Here is a 21,365-nt window from a genome sequence, read left to right on the forward strand (position 1 = left end):
GCCCTCTACGACCTAGGACCCAAATTCCTCAACACGCGCCTAACCTTTTACACCCCCACCCGCCAACTACGATCGTCCAATCAAGCCCTCGCCGCGATTCCACGCATCCGAAAAACCACCATGGGAGGAAGATCTTTCTCCTACTTAGCGGCCAAAACCTGGAACTCTCTCCCCACCCACCTCAGCCTTACACAGAACCACCTCTCCTTGAGAAAACAACTAAAAACCTGGCTATTTAATAAATAACGAACCCCCCCCTCAAGCGCCTTGAGACCCTCTGGGTGAGTAGTGCGCTATACAAATTCTTTACTTACTTACTTACCGTGAGGACGTGGGGAACTTGGTGTGGTTTGGGGCCCTTGTAGAAGTTTTTAATTAAGTTTAAAACAAGGGAAAAGGGAGGACCGTTGGTTAAGATAACAGGTAGAGGTTAACAAAGGGAGGTACATATTTAACATTTGAGCGATTTCGTAGTTTTTTTATTGTGTTGTTGGGAGTTGTGTTATCTGGCGAGTTGTCTCAAGTAAGTAAGGTGTTTCAAGGACGTTTTGGTGGTTATTTAATTCAAGCGTGTGTCATTAAATCCCTGAAGAAGATTTACAGGATGTTCTCGATGCGTGGAGAAGGCGGGGAAATTCCCAACCACCATAACCACGTAATTACAATTTGTGTTTTTCTCGACAGCTGGCAACATTTACTTCATGTATGCCAGTGCCCAAGAAAGCTGCTCTTCTACTTCGCAGCATTTGGAACGAAGCCCTTGCCTCGTGACATCGGGGCCTCTTTCCAAGCACAGTTTATGGTGCCCACTGGGAAGACGGCTTCTTGGATGACAGAAATGCCCAGCCTCTCGCTCTCTCTTCCTGGGCGGGTTCATAAATAGTGCACCGCTTTACAGTAGCATCTTGTTCGGTGACGCCAGTAATCAAGGAGCTCGTACACGTGCAGTCAGCGACTGGGGTTTTCCCAGACCTGTTCACAAAGACAGCATCTGTTCTTTACTCACTGGACTGTGCAGTTTTAGGACGAAGCATCACTGTGGTGCTCATATTTCATGCTAGTTTTTAAAAATCGACTTGTTCATACATTTGTTAAATTTATCAATCCTAACCGCATAATCCCATTTTGTTAAAATGTTTTTTTTATATTTGGAGATATCTATATTACTGAGTGGTGGTAGCTGCTCTGTAGTGATCGTTAGGGTTTACCAAAGATGGGATTTTTGTTTGTTTATAACTTTGCACCCGTTTGATGAACTTGCGCAAAACTGTGCAGACCTTCTGCCCCCGTTTCATTTCGGAGAACTGAAAGATTCGAGGTGTTTGGTCAAGGGGGAGCAAAAAAAGGGGGGGTCCCAAAAACAAGGCTGCAATTCAATGCATTTTCAATAGACATTTGTATTTCGCGTAGCACTAAAACCGTCAGCTTTATTTTTATTAATTTGGCAGTATTACATATTAGGGGGCACAAATGATTCTGGGGGTAGTGTAGGTAATAGAGTAAGTATTTATTAAGTTAGAAGGCATTTAAAGTTAGGGCCTGATTTAGATTTCGACAGACGGGTTACTCTGTCACAACAGTGACGTATATCCCGTCCACAGAAATATAAATCACATAATATCCTATGGGATTTACATTTCGGCGAATGGGATATCCGTCACCGTTGTGACAGAGCAATCCAACACTCAAAATCTAAATCAGGCGCTCAGTGATCTCTGTCTCTGCTGTACTTTCGCAGAATATCACAAAGTTTTGTGAAACTACCTCGGTACATGGCTGTAAACTTACTTTAAAATATTTTTTTAAATATCAGTATTTATATTTGGCTGCCTCTTCATTCTCTAAAAATAGCCATTACCCAATTATATACTGGCTTGCCATCACCATGTACCACAGTATACTCTAAGGTTGTCACAGTATACCATAACCAAAAATATAACTAGCTGTATTATTGGATTGCAGTACCTTGTGTCACTTATGGTGTCGCATGGGCAATACAATACTTAAGTCGGATTTACAAAGGATTACAAGCCTACCATGCGTGGCCCTGTGTTGATTGGTAAATCTGGAGAAACGCAAGCAGGGCTGGACTGGCTACCGGGCATTTTGGTGTGCTGCCGAGCTGGGGCTAATTTCGTTGATGGGGACCTGCTTGTGCTGAACAAAGTTTGTTTTGCTTTTTTTATTTCAAAGGGCACGCAGGTCCCCATCAACGAAATCAGCCCCCACAGCAGAGAAATTAGCCCCCAGCTTTGCAGCACACAAAAACGCCCGGTAGCCAGTCTGGCACTGAACGCAAGCCAGCGTAATTCACTGTTTGCAGTACTCTGCACATCATAATCTACATTGCTGCTAAATTTCACATCCATCCATTTGCCATGCCACCGTAGCCACTGCACGATATGCTATTCCACTCTAAGCAACTCCACTCTATGCCTCTCCACTGTACGAGACTCCACTCTCCGCTACTCCACTCTACGATATTGCACTATACACGCCATTGTATGCCACTCCAGTCTATGTCACTTGACTGTATGCCAATACACTCTACCACATTCCAGTGTATGCCACTCAAGTCTACACCACTTCAGTGTACGCCACTGCACTGTACACAACTCCACTATCTGCCCCTCCATTGCACGCTACTCCAATATACACTTTTAAACTCTATGCCACTCCATTCTACGCTACTCCACTCTAAGCTAGTCCACTTTATGCCACTCCACGGTACTTTACTCCTCTCTACTCCACTCAATATAACTCCACTCTACAAAATTGTACAATACTCTATTCCACACTACTAAACTCTACTCCACTATATCCAGTGGTGGCTCACATAGGGCGTGCTGCGGGGCAGTGGGGCGGGGCGGGGCAGGGTGGGGGGTAGTAAACTCAGACATACGACGGGTCGGAGGAAAGTAATTATTATGTTCCTCTGTATGTCCAAGTTTACTACCCCCACCCTGTCCCCTCTACTCTAGTTCACCATACGACACTGTACGCAACTCTTTGTATGTCACTGCACCCCATTTTACTACACTCTACTACTCCACTGTACGCCATTCCACTTTACGTCACTCAATGCCATTGTACTCTACAAAAATCAACTAGACTGTATGCCACTCTACTCTACTGTAGTCTACATCACTTTCCAATACTGTACGACACCCCGCTATTCTGCAATTTATGACACTTTGCTTGCCTACATGCTACGCCACTCCATTCTACATGCCACATCCCTCTAGTCTATGACACGGAACTCCACTCTATAAAACTTTACTCCACTCTACACTAACCCACCCCAGTGTACTCCACCTTAATATACTCCACTCTACTATACTTTATCCCACTCTACGCCACTGTACTATACTCCACTATATGCCACTCCACTGTCCTACACTCTACTCCACTGTATGCAGCTCCACTCTCTCTACAACACCAGTCACAGCTGCTGCCCATTCTAAGTGATGGGGCAGTGCAGGGAAAAATAAATAATAAATAAATAAATATACACATGCCTTCTGCTTCCGTGCCGTGCCTCGCTGCTCCTCTGCTCCCTACACGGTGGTTTCCATGAGCACAGGCTCCCTACTCACCATGAAGTCCCAGCGCTTCTCTCATGCTTTTACTCCCAGCATGAGAGAAGCGCTGAGATTGGGCGGAGTCTGTGCTCCTAAGCACTTCAGATATCTCCAAGAAATAGCCTGGAGATATCCAAGTGCGCATGTCAGTTTGGCTGGCCGTGGACGTCCGGCCAAACTGACATGTGCACTTTCAGTGTCTACTACTCCTCCTCCCCCTTCTGGTGATGTTGTACCTGGTCCACCCTTGCCCCAGACTCTGTGGACTCGGCAAACTCGGCTGAGTCAATGAAAAATATAATGATAATAAAAGTTTTTTATTATCATTGTTATTTTTCATTTTCTGCCTTTAAGCTGTGGGGCGACGCCCCTCCTCAATAGCAGAGGAGCTGCCCCTGTACAGCACTATAATACACTGTATGCCACTAAATGGCAATCTACTCCACTCTATACCCATCCATTCTACACTACTGTAATTCACTGTACAACACTAGACACGCCACTCAACTTCTTTCTACGATATGCCACTCTACAACATGGCACGGCATTCCACTCTATGACACTCTCCTCCACTGTACTCTCTGACACTCCACTTGATGATACTCTACTCTATGACACTCTACTTTACCCTACTCCACTCAAAAACACTCTCTTCCACTCTGACAGTCTACGACACCCTACTCTACTGTTCAACATGCCATTCCTCTATACAACTCGCTGCTCTAGTCTACGATAGTTGACTCCACTATATGAGACACCATGACACTACACTTAATAACATTTTACTTTACTGTACTACATGCTACTACACTCTACTCGATTCCAATCTACAGTACTCCGGTCTGTGACAATAGACTTTACAACACTCTCCTCCACTGTACTGTACAACACTCAACATAACAACTCTTCACTTGCGACACTGGGCTCTATGATTTGAAACACATTTTTTTATTAAATATTTTAAAATACATTGGAATTCAATGAAAAAACAAAGGTTAAAGCTTAGTTAGGAAACATTATTTTCCCTTTACAAACCAAGTTTAACCTATACAAACTTTAAAAATTCCAAAGTTATAGATATACCTTTCAATTACAATGTATCCACCATCTTCAAATTATCATAAGTAGCAGACCTCATTACACACTCTTTTTAGCTCACTAACCAAACAACACTAACTATAATTCACCACGCTGCCATGCAATGCGTTCTCTCAAATAATGATACTCCACTGTACAACACTACACTGTACGACACTCTCAGCCACTCTACGCATGACACCACACTCGACAAATTGAACTATATGACACTCTCCTCCCCTGAACTCCGCTCTTTGCAACTACACTATACAACACTTTACTACACTCTGTGCCACTCTACAACACTCTACTCAATGCCACTTCACTCCACCACACTCCATTTCATGCCACTCCAGTCAACAACACTCCACTGTACCACACTCAACTCTACTGTTCGACATACCACTCTACTGTATAACCCCAGCTCCACTTTATGATACTCCACGATACGAACCACTATGCCACTCCACGGTATAACACTTTAATCCACTGTACGCTATACCACTCCACTTTACTTTACTACGACACTAGATTTAGCAATACTAGACTCTACAACACTCTCCTTCACTGTACTGTACTACAATCCACTTTACGACACTCCAATCAATGACACGCTATACTGCAATTTGAAACACATTTTTATTAAGAATAAAAACCATTAACATACAATGAAAAAAACTAAGGAACAAAGGTCAACGATAATTTATAGATCGAAAAACCTTATATATTCTTTCTATACAAACCCAACTTAAAATACACACCATTAAAAATGGTAAGTTATAATTATAACTTCAGTTTATAATTTATGTGCCACCTTTAAATTACTATTCATCGGGTACCTCCAAACACAGTCTTGTCACCTCACTCGCCACACTACATTAACTATAACTCGTGCCTATTCTATGCACTGCTTATACCCTACATACTACATCTCTTATAGCATGGGAAATCATAGCATTCATAACAACACTTATAACTTCTCAAATGGCATTATTTGTCACAACACAGTGCATGGTAGAGTGGTGAGTTATAGATAGCGTTGTCTGATTAGTGAGCTAAAAAGAGTTTCAAATGAGGTCTGCTACTTATAATAATTTGAAGGTGGTTGATAAATTGTAAATTAAAGTTAGAACTATAACTTTAGAATTTTTAAAGTTTGTATAGTTTAGACTTTGTTTGTTTAGGGGAAATAAGTTAACCTAATTATGACTAAGGTTTAACCTTTGGTTACCTGCCATGCTTTTAGTGCAGCTTAGCAAACACATTTTCTCCATACTCTAATCAGAACTCATAAGATATGGTCTTGACAATGCTTGTTACAAGTACGATGTGAATGAAAAAGAGCACTTCCTTAAAATAGCTGTAAAGGATTTATTTTTGGTTTCACATGTGAATCAAGTAGCAACACTATTAACTAATTCACTTTTTAATCAATCAATGAATCATAGCATTTGTAAAGCTCACTACATACCCCTGAGGGTCTCATGGCGCTGGGGGGGGTGGGGGTGCTGCTACTGTTCGAAGAGCTAGTTCTTGAGGAGTCTCCTGAAGGTTAGAAGGTCTTCGGTCTGCCGTAGGTGGATGGGAAGGGTGTTCCACGTCTTGGCGGCGAGGTGGGAGAATGATCTGCCGCCGGCGGTTACTCTTCAGATGTGGGGGACGGTGGCGAGGGCGTGGTCTGCAGAGCGTAGCTGGCGGGCTGGGGTGTAGAGGCTGAGCTGTCTATTGAGGTACGCTGGTCCGGTGTCGTGGAGTGCCTTGTGTGCATGGGTGAGGAGCTTGAAGGTTATCCTCTTGTTGATGGGGAGCCAGTGCAGGTCTTTCAGGTGGGGTGTGATGTGGCTGTGGTGGGGGATATCGAGGATCAGGCGTGTGGAGGCATTCTGGATGTGTTGGAGTCGTTTCAGGAGTTTGGCGGGGGCTCCTGCGTAGAGTGCGTTTCCGTAGTCCAGTCTGCTGCTGACAAGGGCCTGGGTGACCGTCCTTCTAGTTTTGGTGGGGATCCACTTGAAGATCCTGCAAAGCATGCGGAGGGTGTTGAAGCAGGAGGAGGAGACGGCGTTGAGCTGCTTTGTCATGGAGAGTGTGGAGTCGAGGATGAACCCTAGGTTTCGTGTGTGGTTGGTGGGTGTAGGGAGTGCTCCTGGTGCTGTCGGCCACCAGCAGTCGTCCCAGGCCCAGTGGGTGGAGCCGAGGATGAGGACCTTCGTCTTGTCCGAGTTCAGCTTCAGTCGGCTGTTTCTCATCCAGTCGGCAATGGCCTTCATTCCTTCGTGGGGGTTGGTTTTGGCGGTGTGGGGGTCCTTGGTGAGAAAGAGGATCAGCTGGGTGTCGTCAGAGTAGGAGATGATGTTTAGGTCGTGCTGACGGGCGACGTGGGTGAGTGGTGCCATGTAGACGTTTAAAAATAAATATCACAACATTCAACTGATCTTATGTAATGCTTGACTCCTCTGGCAAACATGTTTTTTTATCCAGTAACACTTTGCATGTTGGGATTTTCAGACCCAACCTACAATGTATAAAAAAGAGGGATCAGTGTGCCTGTGTGAGTACAGAGTGAGCAGCGAAACAGAGGGGTGAGCTGCAGCAGTGACTGGTGAGCACTTGGTGGGAGGAGCTAGTGCATGGTGAGTGGTGTGTCCCCGTGAGTTCTGGCAGACTATTATGCCTGTGTGCAAGCAGGGTGAGCTGCATGAGTGATGGGTGAACGGAGTGCCGCCGTGAGTGCAGGCTAAGCAGTGAAACTTTATGAGTGCAGGGTGAGCTGCCTGAGTGGGATGTATGACATTACAACGCATGGTTTTACCACGCATGCCTTTACATCGCAGTTTTTACAACGCATGCTGTTACAACGCATAGCGTTAAGGGGTGCTGGATAGTGAATAGTTTAATTTACTATTCCAACTCCAGTCCCCGTGGATAGTAGGGAAGGTGTTGGATAGTAAATTAAATCTATTCCCTATCCTAGAGCGCCCCCCCAGCGCTATGCGTTGTAATAACATGCGTTGTAATAGTTGCGTCGTAAAGGCACTGCGTGGTAAAAGTTGCGTTGTAAAGGATGTTCCCCGCCTGAGTGCCTATTTGAGTGCAGGGTGAGCGATATGCCCATGTGAGAGCAGGGTGAGAGGAGTGAGTGTAGTGAGTGATGTGCTCTTTTGAGTTTGGATCTGGGTGAAAGTGCAGAGTGTGAAGGATGAATGTATGGTGAGAGATGTGCTTGTATAAGATTGAGTGCAGAGTGAGTGGTGAGATTGCAGGGTGATCAGTGAGAATGAGAGGTGAGTGGAGTGTCGTGTGAATGCAGGGTGAGCGATGTACTTGTGTGAGTGTAGGGTCAGAGGAGGGTGAATGGTGTGATTGCATGGTGAGCGGTGTAAGTACAGTGTGATCACTGTGAGTGTAGGGTGATCGGTGAGATTTCAGGATGAGCGAGAGTGACAGATGAGTGGAGTCTCATGTTTGTGCAGAGTGAGCGATGTGCTTCGTGTGAGTGTAAGGTAAAAGCCAGGCCCTCTGTCCAACCATTGTTGGTGGCCTTGCAGGGCCTCAGATTTAATGAATTCAAGATTTTTATTGTGTTTTGTGGGTGAGTCTCTAAATGATTTTTGGGGTATTGGGGAGTTTGAGTTTTTTGTGCTTTAACTGAAATTTGGTGTAACTGCGGTGACAAATGGACACTTATAAACTTGCCTATTTTTTATTGGTGGACTTCTTTTGTATTGTTTCTCCTTCCTCTCCTTCCGAATCTTGGTGTGTTTTTTGGGGATCTGCAGTCTCCACTGTGTAAATGGATCCTTTACCTTTGGAGAAGCAGGTAACGATCCAGGAATCTTCTTTTTTTCTGCCATGGTTAAGGTGTAAAATTCAGCTGCCACTTTTACACCTGCTAAAGTCTACTGCTATCCACAAAGGATGACTTGTCTCCTATGCCTACATGCATCAAGGGTTTTTGCATTCGCAAACGGTGCGAATCTTAAAATTCGGCCGTTTGCGAATGCAAATCCCTTTTTTGGGATGCTTTAATCTTTTTGCTTTTTTCGCAATGTAAGAAATGGCAATTTTGTGATTTCTTAAATGCAATGCATGATTTTTTTAAAATTGTTAAATCGCAAATAGGAAGTGGTAAATTACCATGAAGTTAACCTTCATGGTAATTTGCGAAAACTTTAAAAAATGCACAAAAGTGCATTTTTGAAAGTTTCATTTTACACACACACATGCCCTTGGGGCATGTGTGTGTGAAAAAAGTACTTAAAGGTACATTTCAGGAGGAGGAGCTTCGCGGGCATCCATGATGGTCGCGTGAGCACAGAGCTCCCCGGACCCGCGCCGCCCTTCGCAAATATCCTGACTACATCCTGTTTTTGAAGATGGGCTTTTGTTCGCAAACCCTCGCTGATCTCAACAATCTTTGAAGAATTGAATTCGTACGTTGGGATCCACTTTTATATCACCTCGAACTTTTGCGGCCCGCCCCGAGACGGACCGGGGTCTCGGTTGCTCGGCAGGCCGAGGAGTAGTTCAACAACAACGGCTGAAGGGGTCTCCTTCTGATCGACCCCAGTTTAACTTTCAGTTTTGTTTTCTACTCCCGGCTCAGATTGATTGAAGCGATGCCCTAATCGACCCTTGGCCGGCCTGGTGTTTCTACATTGCTGTGTGCTGTCCCTGCTGAGTGCCTCATTTCCAGCTTTCTTGGCGTCTACGCTATTCTGACCCAGTTTTGTTGTCTTCTTGGCCACTCTATACCCGGCCATTTTTACCAGGTCGCGCGAGCCCCTCCGGGGTCCCTTCTCCAATATGGCCACCAGACCTGACACTGAGAGACGCAAGGTCAAGACACCTCTCCGTGGGGGACAGACCCAGACGAACATTATGGACCACTACTCCCATTCAAAGGGGTCCCCCAGCGGTGCTGGCCGCACTTCTGACGATCCTAAGGCCGATTCTGCTGCAACCTCAGAGGTATCGTTGCAGGACGTCATGAGTGCCATCACCAGCATGAAGGCCTCCATGGGACAGCAGTATGAGGCCCTTGCGTCTAAGATCGACACGGTGGCCGTCGACGTCAAGCTGATTAGAGCGGACTTGGCGAAGACTAACGAGAGGGTCAAGTCGTTGGATTTGAAGACTTCCAGTCTGATTACGGATGTCACGGACGCTCAGACTGAAATCGGTAACTTGCGTTCCTCTCACGACATGATGGCTCGTCGCCTCGAGGATTATGAAAATAGGACCCGTCGTAATAATGTACGCCTTATCGGTGTCCCTGAAAGTCCCGAGACTCCTGCAACCGACCTTCTTGTGGAAGATCTGGTCACGAATTATCTCGCTCCCGCCGGACTTAGCAAATTCTTTGCTGTGGAACGGGCCCATCGAGTCCCAGGCGGAAAGGCGAAGCCGGGTGCCCCCCCGAGACCCATTATTGCACGACTATTCCACTTTCGGGATAGAGACGCTATCCTTCAAGCCTCGCGGGACAAAGGCCCTGTGAAATTCGAAAATGCCTCCGTGACCTTCTATCCCGACTTTACACCGCTCGTTCAGAGGCAGAGGCTGGCATTTCAGGGAGTAAAGAGACGGCTGCGGGAGTTGGGCCTTAAGTACGCCATGTTGTTCCCGACCAGACTTCGGATCGAATATGAGGAACGTACGTTTTTCTTTGATCGCCCGGACAATGTTAGTGACTGGCTCGACTCTTTGCCCAAGAAAGACGATCGATCCGGGCACCCCGGTGGCGCCGACGGTGGCGTGCCAGAGTGAGAGTGACACTGTGGATCCTGGCGTCTGAACTTTTCTACTATTTCAGCTGAGTCTGGACATTGGTTCTCTTGTTTTTATTTTAGATCGGCCCGAGGGTGGCGGGGGGTGAATGGGGACTCTTCCTCCTCCTGGGTTCTTTGTGTAGATTAGTTTTATGACGGGGTGACAGGCACACTGCAAGTTGGGGAGGCTTATGAGTTGTACGCAGGGGTGCAGGGTGGGGGGTGTTGTAACGGGCTTAAGTTGGGGGGTGGTGGGGGGGTGTGGGTGTGTTTCTTTTTATTCACGAGGCATCGTATTGTTTTTTTCATCTGCTCTGGTCATTGGGTCTTGTGTGGGTGCTGCTCTGCAGGGTGGCGAGTTGAGACTGCTGTCCTGGAATGTCAATGGGTTGGGAGACAGGATAAAGCGAGGGGTTGTGTTACAGTTCCTTAGACGCCATTCCCCCGACATTGTCCTATTGCAGGAAACACATCTCATAGGTAATGCGTGTCAGGCCATGAATAGACGTGGGTATCGGCTGGTGGCTCACTCTGGGTTTACTTCTGGTTCCAGGGGGGCGGGCATTCTTATCCGGTCTTCTCTCCCTTTTGAAATCGATGAAGTGACGCTTGACGACAGGGGGCGCTATGCGGCGCTCGCTGGTAGATGGGAGGGGAAGACACTGTCCATACTCTCGGTGTATGTCCCTCCGGGCCTACAGGCCTCAACTTACGCTGATCTTGGCAGGGTTATATTAGGGCTTCCTGAGGGCCTCCTGATCCTTGGTGGGGGTTTTAATTCGGTGGTTTCTGGCACTTCTGATCGTTGTCCCCCTAGGGATTTGGCTAGGTCCCAAATGTGGCTGAGTGACTTGCTCGAAACCTTTGGGTTGATAGACAGTTGGAGGTTGATGCACCCTACTCAGTTGCAATACACCTTCCATTCGGGGGCCCATGGCAGTCTCTCCAGGCTGGATTACTTCTTAATGCCATCGGTCCAATCCTCCTCCATTAGAGAAGTCCGCCAGTTTCCCAGGGGTATTTCTGACCATTCCCCTCTGTGGCTTTGTTTTGAGGTCGGGGTGGACAGTGAGGGTAGAGTTGCCCCTATTAATCCCTGGTACTTCCGCAATCCCAAAACCCGCTCTGAACTTGTGAAAGCTATTGACCATTACTTTAATGAAAATGTGGGGTCTGTTTCTTCTTCTGTTTCACTGTGGGAAGCCTTTAAGACGGTTCTTCGTGGGCAGTCCCTGTCGCTGATTGCTGCCGCCAAGAAGGCTAACAATGTGGAACTTGTACACTTGGAAACTGAAATATCTGCATTTGAGGATGATCTTGAATCAGGAGTCTCTCGCGCAAAGTTGCACTCCCTCAGTTTGAAACAAGCCGATTATAGAGCTCTCGTTACTGATGCGGCGAAAGTGATGTATAGAGAGCAACAGGGTAGGTTGTATGACGTGGGAGACAAGGCTGGTAAATTGCTTGCGTGGTTGGACAAGAAAGAGAGAGTGAATCGTGTTGTTCCGGGGATTGAGAGGCCTGATGGGGAGTGTGTTACGGACCCAGTCGGGATCGTTCAGTGTTTTGTAGACCACTTCAAGACTGTGTATGCCTCGGTCTGTGATAGATGTGAGGAAGACTCTCGCTTGCTGCTGCGGGACATTGCATTGCCCTGCCTTTCTGACGCCGATAGAGACCTCATGGAGGCACCTCTTACGGTGGATGAAGTCGCGGTGGCCATACGTTCCCTTCGTTCTGGCAAGGCGATGGGCCCCAATGGTTTACCCATTGAACTGTACAAGCTGCGACCCGACAAAATGGCGCCCTACTTAAGGGGGATGTTCCTTGAGGCTTTGGAGTCTGGTTCCCTTCCTGCTGATCAACGACTTGCTACCATTGTAGTTATCCATAAGGAGGGCAAGCCGCGGGATCGTTGTACTTCGTACAGACCTATTTCTCTACTTAATGCCGAACCTAAAATTCTAGCTAAATTGTTGGCTAATCGCTTAATTAAGGTGATCGGAGACTTGATCCATCCGGATCAGTCCGGTTTCATCCCACATCGCAACACCGCCCTTAATCTTCGCAGACTCCATGGAGTTCTCGCGAGAGCTGAGACACTCACTGAGCCGGCCATTTTGGCTTCCCTTGACGCTACCATGGCCTTCGATACCATCGAGTGGCCCTACCTTTGGGCGGCCCTCTCGAAGTTTGGATTTGGCCCGGTGTTCATCGCCTGGGTGAAGCTTCTTTACGAGAGGCCTTTGGCTCAGGTGGTGGTTAATGGGAAGGTGTCCGGTGTTTTTACACTTGGGCGTGGTACACGGCAGGGCTGCCCGCTGTCTCCGCTGCTTTTTGCCCTCGCTTTGGAACCGTTGGCGGAATGGCTCCGCTGGGAGCCTTCAATGCGGGGCATTCGGTGGACTCCCGATCTTGAGGATCGTATCTCGCTATACGCGGATGACATCCTTCTCTACCTTACCTCCCCTCGGAAGTCCTTGAATGTTCTTTTTGATGTTTTGTCCTCCTTCGGAAAGAACTCGGGTCTCATTATTAATTGGGCTAAATCCTGTGTCTACGTTTTGGCAGGTGATCTCCCTCCATTGCTTCGTAGATTTCCAATTCAAGTAAATGAGACCGGCTTTAAGTACTTGGGAATTTATGTCTCCTTGGACCCCTCTGTGCGCTACGAGAGTAATTTGTTACCCCCCTTCAGCGGCTCAAGCTTGATGTCGCACGCTGGCGTAAGTTGCCACTGTCACCACTCGGTCGTGTGGCTCTTTTCAAGATGATGTCGCTGCCTCGGTTTTTGTATGCACTTCAGAATTCATTTGACCCAGTTCCTTCGGGATATTTTCGTGAAGTCGAGAGTCTACAGAGGCGACTGGTCTGGGATGGGCGCGCGCGCATTGCTCTTTCCAAACTCACGCTTCCGTGGTATGACGGTGGCATTGCCTTCCCAGACATCAAGCGTTATTATTGGGCTTCTCAGTTGAGTGCGGTCAACCATGCGACTTACGTTCCCGGCCCTGCCCCGGCTTTCGCTATGGATAAATATCTTCTGCCAGGAGGGAATTTCAGCAGGGCGCTGTATTCCAAGGGGCTCTGTAGAACACTGACCGGTCCTACTAGAATTGCTGTATGGGTGTGGCAGGATGCGAATGCGGCATTGGGGTGGTGTGGTAGATTTACCCGCGCGACCCCTTTGTATGATTCTGAATGTTTGGGACATTTGTGGAGAACGAAAGGCTTTGATAAATGGGATATGATTGGTATAAGTAAGGTAGGTTATCTGTGGTCTAAGGGTACCGTTAAGTCCTTCGATATGTTGAAGGCGGAGTACGAGCTTGGAGACACGGAATTCTTTAGGTACGCTCAGGTCCGTCATGCTCTATTGTCAGTTTTTGCTGTGGGTGAGGATATTCCTGAGTCCTCCCCCCTCGAGGACCGTATCCTGGATGGCCATGTGCCCGACAGCACAATTTCATTGATCTATAAGAAACTGATCAATAATAGAGCTGATTTGCTTGTGCACCTTAGGGCTTTGTGGAGTGCTGACGGACTAGAACTAGATGACGAGGACTGGCAATCTGCTCTGTCCTCGCCTAAGGAAGTTGCCATACCTGCTCGCCTTAGGTTTGTCCAGCTTAAGATCCTCCATCGTGTGTATGTTACTGGTCCGGGTCTGGTTCGTATGGGGTATTCTTTAGACGGGTTGTGTAAGCGTGGTTGCGGTATGACTGGCACCTTCCTCCACATTCTATGGGAATGTCCGGAGGTGGTTGAGTTTTGGTCCCGAATACATGCGGTGATGGAAAGGGTTACTGGTGTGTCGCTGCTGCCTGAAGCCAGGCGTTGTCTGCTGAATGTCTGGGAACCTAACGACTACAACACGGCACAGATTAATTGGGCAACCCTTGGTAATATGGTTGCGAAGAGAGACATCGCTCAGCTTTGGGGCTCCCCCAGGTCACCCACTGTATCAAAATGGAAGGAGAACATGGATTGGTGCATGTTTTGGGAGAAAACTGTGTATTTGTCACGGGGCAGGCCCGGGAAATGGGGCAGGATCTGGTCACAATGGAACGCATATCGTGGGAATGTATGTACTCCCCCACTTGATTCATCTCCCGATTCCTCCATGTCCCCCTAACTGGCATTCCGATTTCTGTCATTGATTGTATTATTGCTTGTTTCCTCGCTGCTTCCCCCCCCCCCACTACTATTGATTGCACTATATGTACTATACACTGGAGCGCTGCCTGCATGGACTCATGATCATGCTTCATTGTATTTCCTGCCTTGTGAGTTTTGTTAACTTGCTTATTTGAATATTTTCAATAAAAAATAAAAAAAATAAAAAGGTACATTTCAGGGATGTAGGGGGGGGGTCCTTTGGACCCCCCCTGCACCCTTGAAATTGCATTCTCATTTTGCGATTCCTTAATTGCGAATCGCAAAATGAGAATGCCTTCACATTCATTCCTATGGGCCTCTAGGCCCATAGGAATCAATGAAAAGGGATTCCTTAATTGCGATTCGCAAATTGTGAATCGCAATTAAGGAAAATTAAGAAATCGCAAAAATTCGGCCATTTGCGAATGTAAATCCCTTTTTTGGGATGCATTCATCTTTTTGCTTTTTTCGCAATTTAAGAAATCGCAAGTTATTTGCGATTTCTTAAATTGCGATTGCATTTAAGAAATCACAATTTTGTGATTTCTTAAATGCAATGCATGATTTTTTTTAAATTGTTAAATCGCAAATAGGAAGTGGTAAATTACCATGAAGTTAACCTTCATGGTAATTTGCGAAAACTTTAAAAAATGCACAAAAGAGCATTTTTTAAAGTTTCATTTTACACACACACATGCCCTTGGGGCATGTGTGTGTGAAAAAAGTACTTAAAGGTACATTTCAGGGATGCAGGGGGGGTCTTTGGACCCCCCCTGCACCCTTGAAATTGCATTCTCATTTTGCGATTCCTTAATTGCGAATCGCAAAATGAGAATGCCTTCACATTCATTCCTATGGGCCTCGAGGCCCATAGGAATCAATGAAAAGGGATTCCTTAATTGCGATTCGCAAATTGTGAATCGCAATTAAGGAAAATTAAGAAATCGCAAAAAAAAATGCGATTTCTTGATACATAGCTGTTTGCGAATTCTTAATTGCGATTCCTTAATTTTCGCAATTAAAAATTCGCAAACGCAACTGTTATAAAACTCTCACTTTTGATTTGGTAGATGGATATATTAAATGTCAGCCAATGAAAAACGAAAATGCTTCTCAGTTTTCCACAAAGTTCTTCGAATCAGATTCAAGTCTATGGTATTAGCATTTTTTTTAATTATCAGTTTTCTAGAAAAACAATCCCTAAAAGATGAGAAAAAATGGATTGGAAAATAATGCATATGTCATAATTTAATGGCATGCAAACATGCCAAGAGTTTGCAGATTTTAAATTGAACCCACAGACTCAGGACACGCACAAATGGCGGATGAAGTCCTTAAACTTTGTTATTAGTTTATGTGGCGACAAAAGTAGTTAACAAATGAAAGGAATAGGCAGAGTGGGGACGCAGGCAGGGGCAGCTCCTCCGTTTGAGCGGAGGAGCATCGCCCTACTTAAGAATTCTCCCAAAGCCCAGAGATGAAAAATGATAATGAATTATTTTATTTTTCATCCTCCCATCCTGAACCAAATGTCAGGACAGGGCGGGGCTCGAATGACAGATGCAGGGAGGAGGGGGAGCTGTTTTTACACTTTTAAAAGTGGCATGTTCCTCTTGAGAGGGCCAGCCAAACATGCACACTTTGAAACCTCTAACCATTAGAGTAAGTGCAGGGCTCCAGTGTCCATGGAAGTGGCAAGTGAAGCCGCTCCCTTCAATGAGAGAGCTGCTTTAGTATTAGAGCAGCGCCGGGATTGGTGTAGGGAGATTCCTGTGGCCGATTTGGAGTCGCAAAAGGTCAGGAGCAGAAGGTATTTCCTAAGGTAAGTTTACTTTCATACTTTTTCATTTCATTTATGTGCCCAAACCCATTTATTTTTATACTTGTTAATTTTCTTTGTGCGCGCACGCCCATCGATTTTTTAAGTTTTTTATTGTATTTTTTCGCTTGTGCCTGCCCCCATCTCCCCGTTGATGCCAGCCGCCATTGGACGGAGGGGGTAGTGGAACCAGGGAAAACATACAAAAAGCCTCCTTAGCATGTCAATAGTTTTAAAATCCTGTAAAATACTTAGACGAGGCTGAGATAAGGTGCCAGCCACTGCACAAACGTGTGTGTGCGCCTGTGTGTCCTCCTGAAGTAGGGTGACCAGACGTCCCGGATTTGCCCGGACAGTCCCAGTTTTTCACCAGCAGATTTCGACAATTTTGGCTCATGTCCCGGTTTTTAGAGGGAGTCGACTGAACAGTGAGAGGCACTTTTTTAGTTGTTCTAAAGCGGTGCTAGTTAGCATCTGTTATAAGCAAGCAATTTAATTAATAAGTATAATGTTGCTTGTGGAAATTACATTTTATTTATTTTCTTAGTAACTCTTCTGGGTTCCCATGTTGATGAGAGCTGTCATTCTGGCCATTCCGTGGATGAAAAATTGTAGTACGCGTTTTTGTTTCTCAAGATTTGGTCACCCTATCCTGAAGCTGCATCAGCCCGAGCTGAGCCGCACGGAGGAGGGGTTAAAGACCTTTTAGCCTTATAACCATTGCACACCTGCTACACAAACACTTTTGGGAAAATCTTTCCATCCCACCGCACTTCAGTGAGAGATTCTATCTCCGTTCTAAATCACAGCGGCTTCACTACGGCGCTGCAGGAACAGGAAGACATAGCACTTAGGTTCATCTGCTAAGAGTCTCAAAATCAAACGCGCGCTCGGCGCTGCTTACTGTACATCTGCCCACAAGCAAGAGAAGGAACCGAGAGCTACAAGAAGTTATACTGACATGGTGGCAGCAGGGGCGCCAGAGAGCCCGACTGTGAGAGCGGAGGAACCGAAGGCTCACTCTACAGGGCTCTTAACTTAAAGCTGAGATTCCTGTGACCAGACCTTCGCGTTTCACTGCCAGACTCCCCTCAAAGCCGGCCCGCACTGAAAAAGCAAAAGTTCGCGAAACAGGAAGGGGTGGAAGCGTGCTCTCTTCTCTCTCCTCCAGCTTGTTAAGGTAAACTTACTTCTCAGTTGTGTGTCTCCATTAAATATAAAAGCGTTTTCTTGTTCATCGAACTTTTGTGTTTATGGCCGCTTCATTTTAAACACGATTGTGCAAGCTGCCTTCTAGCAGAGTGTGAGCGGGGGACTTTGATGCGAGTGTCCGGTTCTGCTGGGACGAAATCCCGCGGTACCGGGGAAAATCACTTTATCACAGTTTCGAGGTTTCAGTGAGCGCTGAAAATAAATCAGTCCCAGTAACTGCAGCGTCGCCCTGAACACACTGACGCTGGTTTGATCCACTCTGCCTATTTTCTCACTGCGCAGCAGCCCCTCTGTTTACATGCTGCGTCCTTTCTTGGCAAATGGTCCCAAACCGTGCTTGGAAAGGCTTCGCCTCGGGCCATGAATGCAGCGAGTGTTCTTTCTGCAGCTTCACCTCACCTCCGATGTTTTCCTGCTTTCCACCGGAGCGATGCTGCACTGATTAATGTATAATGTGAATATAGCTCCGCTGTCTGAAAGCCTGTGCATGTTTGTATCCTGTTGCATAGAATGTTCCTGTGATTGCTTAGGTTGTAAGATTTGTGTACACTAAGTCATATGGGTTGTCGTCTGAAACGTATCTGTAGATTCAGTGAAAGCTGATGGATTCTTTACAGTTATATGTCTGTGTGTCTAAAAATCTCTGTAACGGATAGTTTTCTCTCGATGATCTTTGAACCTGTAAGATCTGTTACCTGACGGAAGCCAGTGTTTACCTAAGATAGCATCGGTGTCTGAACTTTTTATATGACATTTTTGCGAACCAGGGCGATGGTTCTGGTCTTTAAAGATGAAAATTCAACTAAAGCCACCCCATCTTCCAGTCCGGAAGTGTTGACTACTGTCTGAAATGGTGCAATGAATGGCTCGTCTGCAATTCGGAGGCAGTATAACCATACGTACATACATTATATATTTACATACATCAACAAGGAGGTCCATATCAAAGTAACCATGCGCAGCCTGAACATACATACCACTGCAATCAAGAAAACACCAGCATTGCATGTTCTAAGTGTAAGGACTGCAGTGGTATGCGATGATCGTCACAGCATTTATAGATACATCAATAAAGGTTAGTGGCTTAAAATTAGTTACACAATAAATTTGATAATAATAACATTGCATTATTTACAAAAGTCAAGATACAATTTAGTTTGAACGGTTTTCTGTATAAATGGTTAGTATGTCTCACGCCTTTGTGTCTTCATAAATAGTCACTATTTCTCTTTACTTTGTATAGCTGAATGGGTTAATGCACCTACCGAGATAGCTGTGTAAATTATATGTCACTGTTTGTACTTTCGAAAGGGACAGCACAGCCTTTCATACCCCCAACGTTGGTAAAAGAAGCATCGCTGAGTTTGAGTAACATCTTATATTTTAAAGGGCCAGGAAACATTATATTTTGTGTGGAGTGCGTCATTGAAAGGTTCAGAAGCTCTCTTGCATGATAGAATTGTTCTTGTCTTTTGCCCTTGTTTTGGACAGCTGGCTCAGTGGGTGACAGTGCATGCTGCAGAGATGTGTGTGTGAAGTGCCTCTGGAAGGTTCAAATCTAGGCAGGAACTACGCAGCCTCCTGCTCTTTGGAAGTGGATGAAAGGAATACTGTTGCGTTTGTTGACACTGCCGTAGAATATTGAAAAGCAAGGGGCAATTTTAGTGCGATTTATAAAAGCCAGTATGAATGATTTTGTGTAAACGTGAGGTGACAAGTTTGATTCACGGCAGGGACGACTCAGCCTTTCATCGTTTTGAAATGAATATAAATTAAGTAAATAATACGCCTCCTAACATGCCATCTCCGCTGACCTGTTGGGGCTGTCTGGGAGCAAAACGTTGTGTGTGCCTCACTTGACTCTTTCCGTAGGTGATAAAATGAGTACCACTGATATGGTTAATATTAAATTAGCCAGTGTGCCAAGTTATGTGAAGGAGAGCGTCAAACACATGTCAGGTGTGTTAAACATGCAACGCCCTTCATCTGAGTACCACTGAGATCCTTGAAATCGAGTGGGAAAATTAGAAAAAAGGCCAGTCCTTCTGATAGGCACAGCTGGTATAGACTTGCCTGGTGTGACTTTAGTGTCATCCGACTCCTCCATTTCACTCATCCCCATAGTAGTCTGTCTCAATTACAAAACCAAAACAAAGGAACAAACAAAAGCCTCCTGTTGGAAAATAGAGTTTAAGGAGAACAAAAGCAACCATGTGAACATGAGTGTCAAGTAACCTTGAAGCAAGTATTCACATGGAACTCATTTAAAGAAAAGATTGTAGTGGCACAGACATTTCTGTGTGGACTTAATCTATACCAACATTTTAGTTAAACTTTTTTTGACAGAAATTTTCTTGTCTTGATTTAATTACAAGAGAGAAGCCAGTATCTTGTGGTGTACTTCGATTCAGCCGAATCAAATTGTATATATATATATTTTTTAAAAGACAACTATGCCGTCTTAAACATTTGTAAAAATGTGAGTGATAAAAGATTTTTAGGGAAACGAAAAGTAAGCCACAGGTGAAGTAAGGCCAAAACCAAACAAGAAGGAAAACACAGTGGTAAACAATGTGAGGATATACGGTGTATTGGTTATTTGATCCAAAAGACATCCAATTATATTCAATGCAATGAAAGGCACAGAGGAATTTGTCAATGTGCCACCTATACAAAGATACAGTCTGTCTTTTTTTGTGTGTCAACGGCATTTCGGCCCTAAATCCAATGGTAGGATCTCATCAGAACTCTGGTAACCCGGGGATGGCGGAGTATTAGGAAGTCATATTCACTCCGTTGAGGACCACTGAGGGTCTGATGAAAGGAATAATTGTAGGCCCAGAATGTGATGTTCACTGTTGGGCTCAGGTGAGTCGGGATGGTAGCAGCTAGTGCAAATTAATGAGGGAAGAATATACCCTTGTTGAAAAAATGTAGCCCATGTTGGGGACTGTAGTGTAGTTCCTATATTCCCAATAGGCTCTGCGCATTGGAATAATATAAACAGCAGTGTAGACGTAGGACTGAGGTCGACTAGGTCTCTACTGACTATATTAGACTTAATTAGTTTTGCCAGCTAGCTCAGAGGTCACTAGAAACTTTCTCGAATAAACAAGGAGGAGTTTAACTTCCCTGGATAGACAAGAAGGGATTAGCGTCTGACAACCATAAACATGACAACTTTGCTTCCTCAGAATAAAGAGTGTATCTCTAGAGTCGTGTGAAAACAATAGACAATTATTTCACTCAGTCAATCGTGCGTACTTAGTTTCACCCGAGTGCAGAGAAATAGAGAGACGGGCGTTTTCAATAAAAGGTGTTATTTATTGAGCAGTCTTCTTTCTCATGCAAGAGAAATGAATTGCCACAATTGCAATACCTATTATAAAGTAAAGAGCGTACAGTAAAAGGAGTATTATAAAATAATACTGTAAAAGCATTGATATGGTTTCTTAGCCATATGATACTTTAAAATGGATAAAATATATGCATACATAAATACATTGACTAACGTACTCAACTGGTGCTTCTAATCTACGCCTACCCCGGTGTGCCTGACCTAAGCCTAATACGTGGGAAGGAGTAAGAAAGTAGCAGTTTAAGTTAAGTTGGTTTTGCCAAGGATCTGAATCAAGAATTCTCTTAAGGTTTTAGTCAGCTCCGTACCTTGGTAATAGAATGAAGGAGGTCTTGTATCTCTCTCTCAGGACTCGATATCCCAGCAACCTGGAAGGGCGGCTGGAAACACCG

The 21,365-nt window shown here is 45.4% G+C and overlaps 1 protein-coding gene across 8 annotated transcripts in view; it reads left to right on the forward strand.

The window, feature by feature from the left end:
* The first annotated feature begins 17,140 nt into the window (after positions 1-17,140).
* The window catches only part of TLR2 (toll like receptor 2), a 192,954-nt gene continuing 188,729 nt past the window's right edge, over positions 17,141-21,365 (forward strand). For 5 of the 8 annotated variants that reach the window (XM_078676951.1, XM_078676949.1, XM_078676948.1 and 2 more), the window contains exon 1: positions 17,283-17,583. The gene's annotated coding sequence lies outside the window, so the exon portion shown is untranslated. Of the gene's footprint in view, positions 17,584-21,365 lie in introns of all 8 variants that reach the window. The other 3 variants (XM_078676950.1, XM_078676953.1, XM_078676956.1) reach the window with 2 other exon arrangements.

Source organism: Lissotriton helveticus, chromosome 2_1 (genome assembly GCF_964261635.1).
Source record: "Lissotriton helveticus chromosome 2_1, aLisHel1.1, whole genome shotgun sequence".
NCBI classification, from domain to species: Eukaryota; Metazoa; Chordata; class Amphibia; order Caudata; family Salamandridae; genus Lissotriton; species Lissotriton helveticus.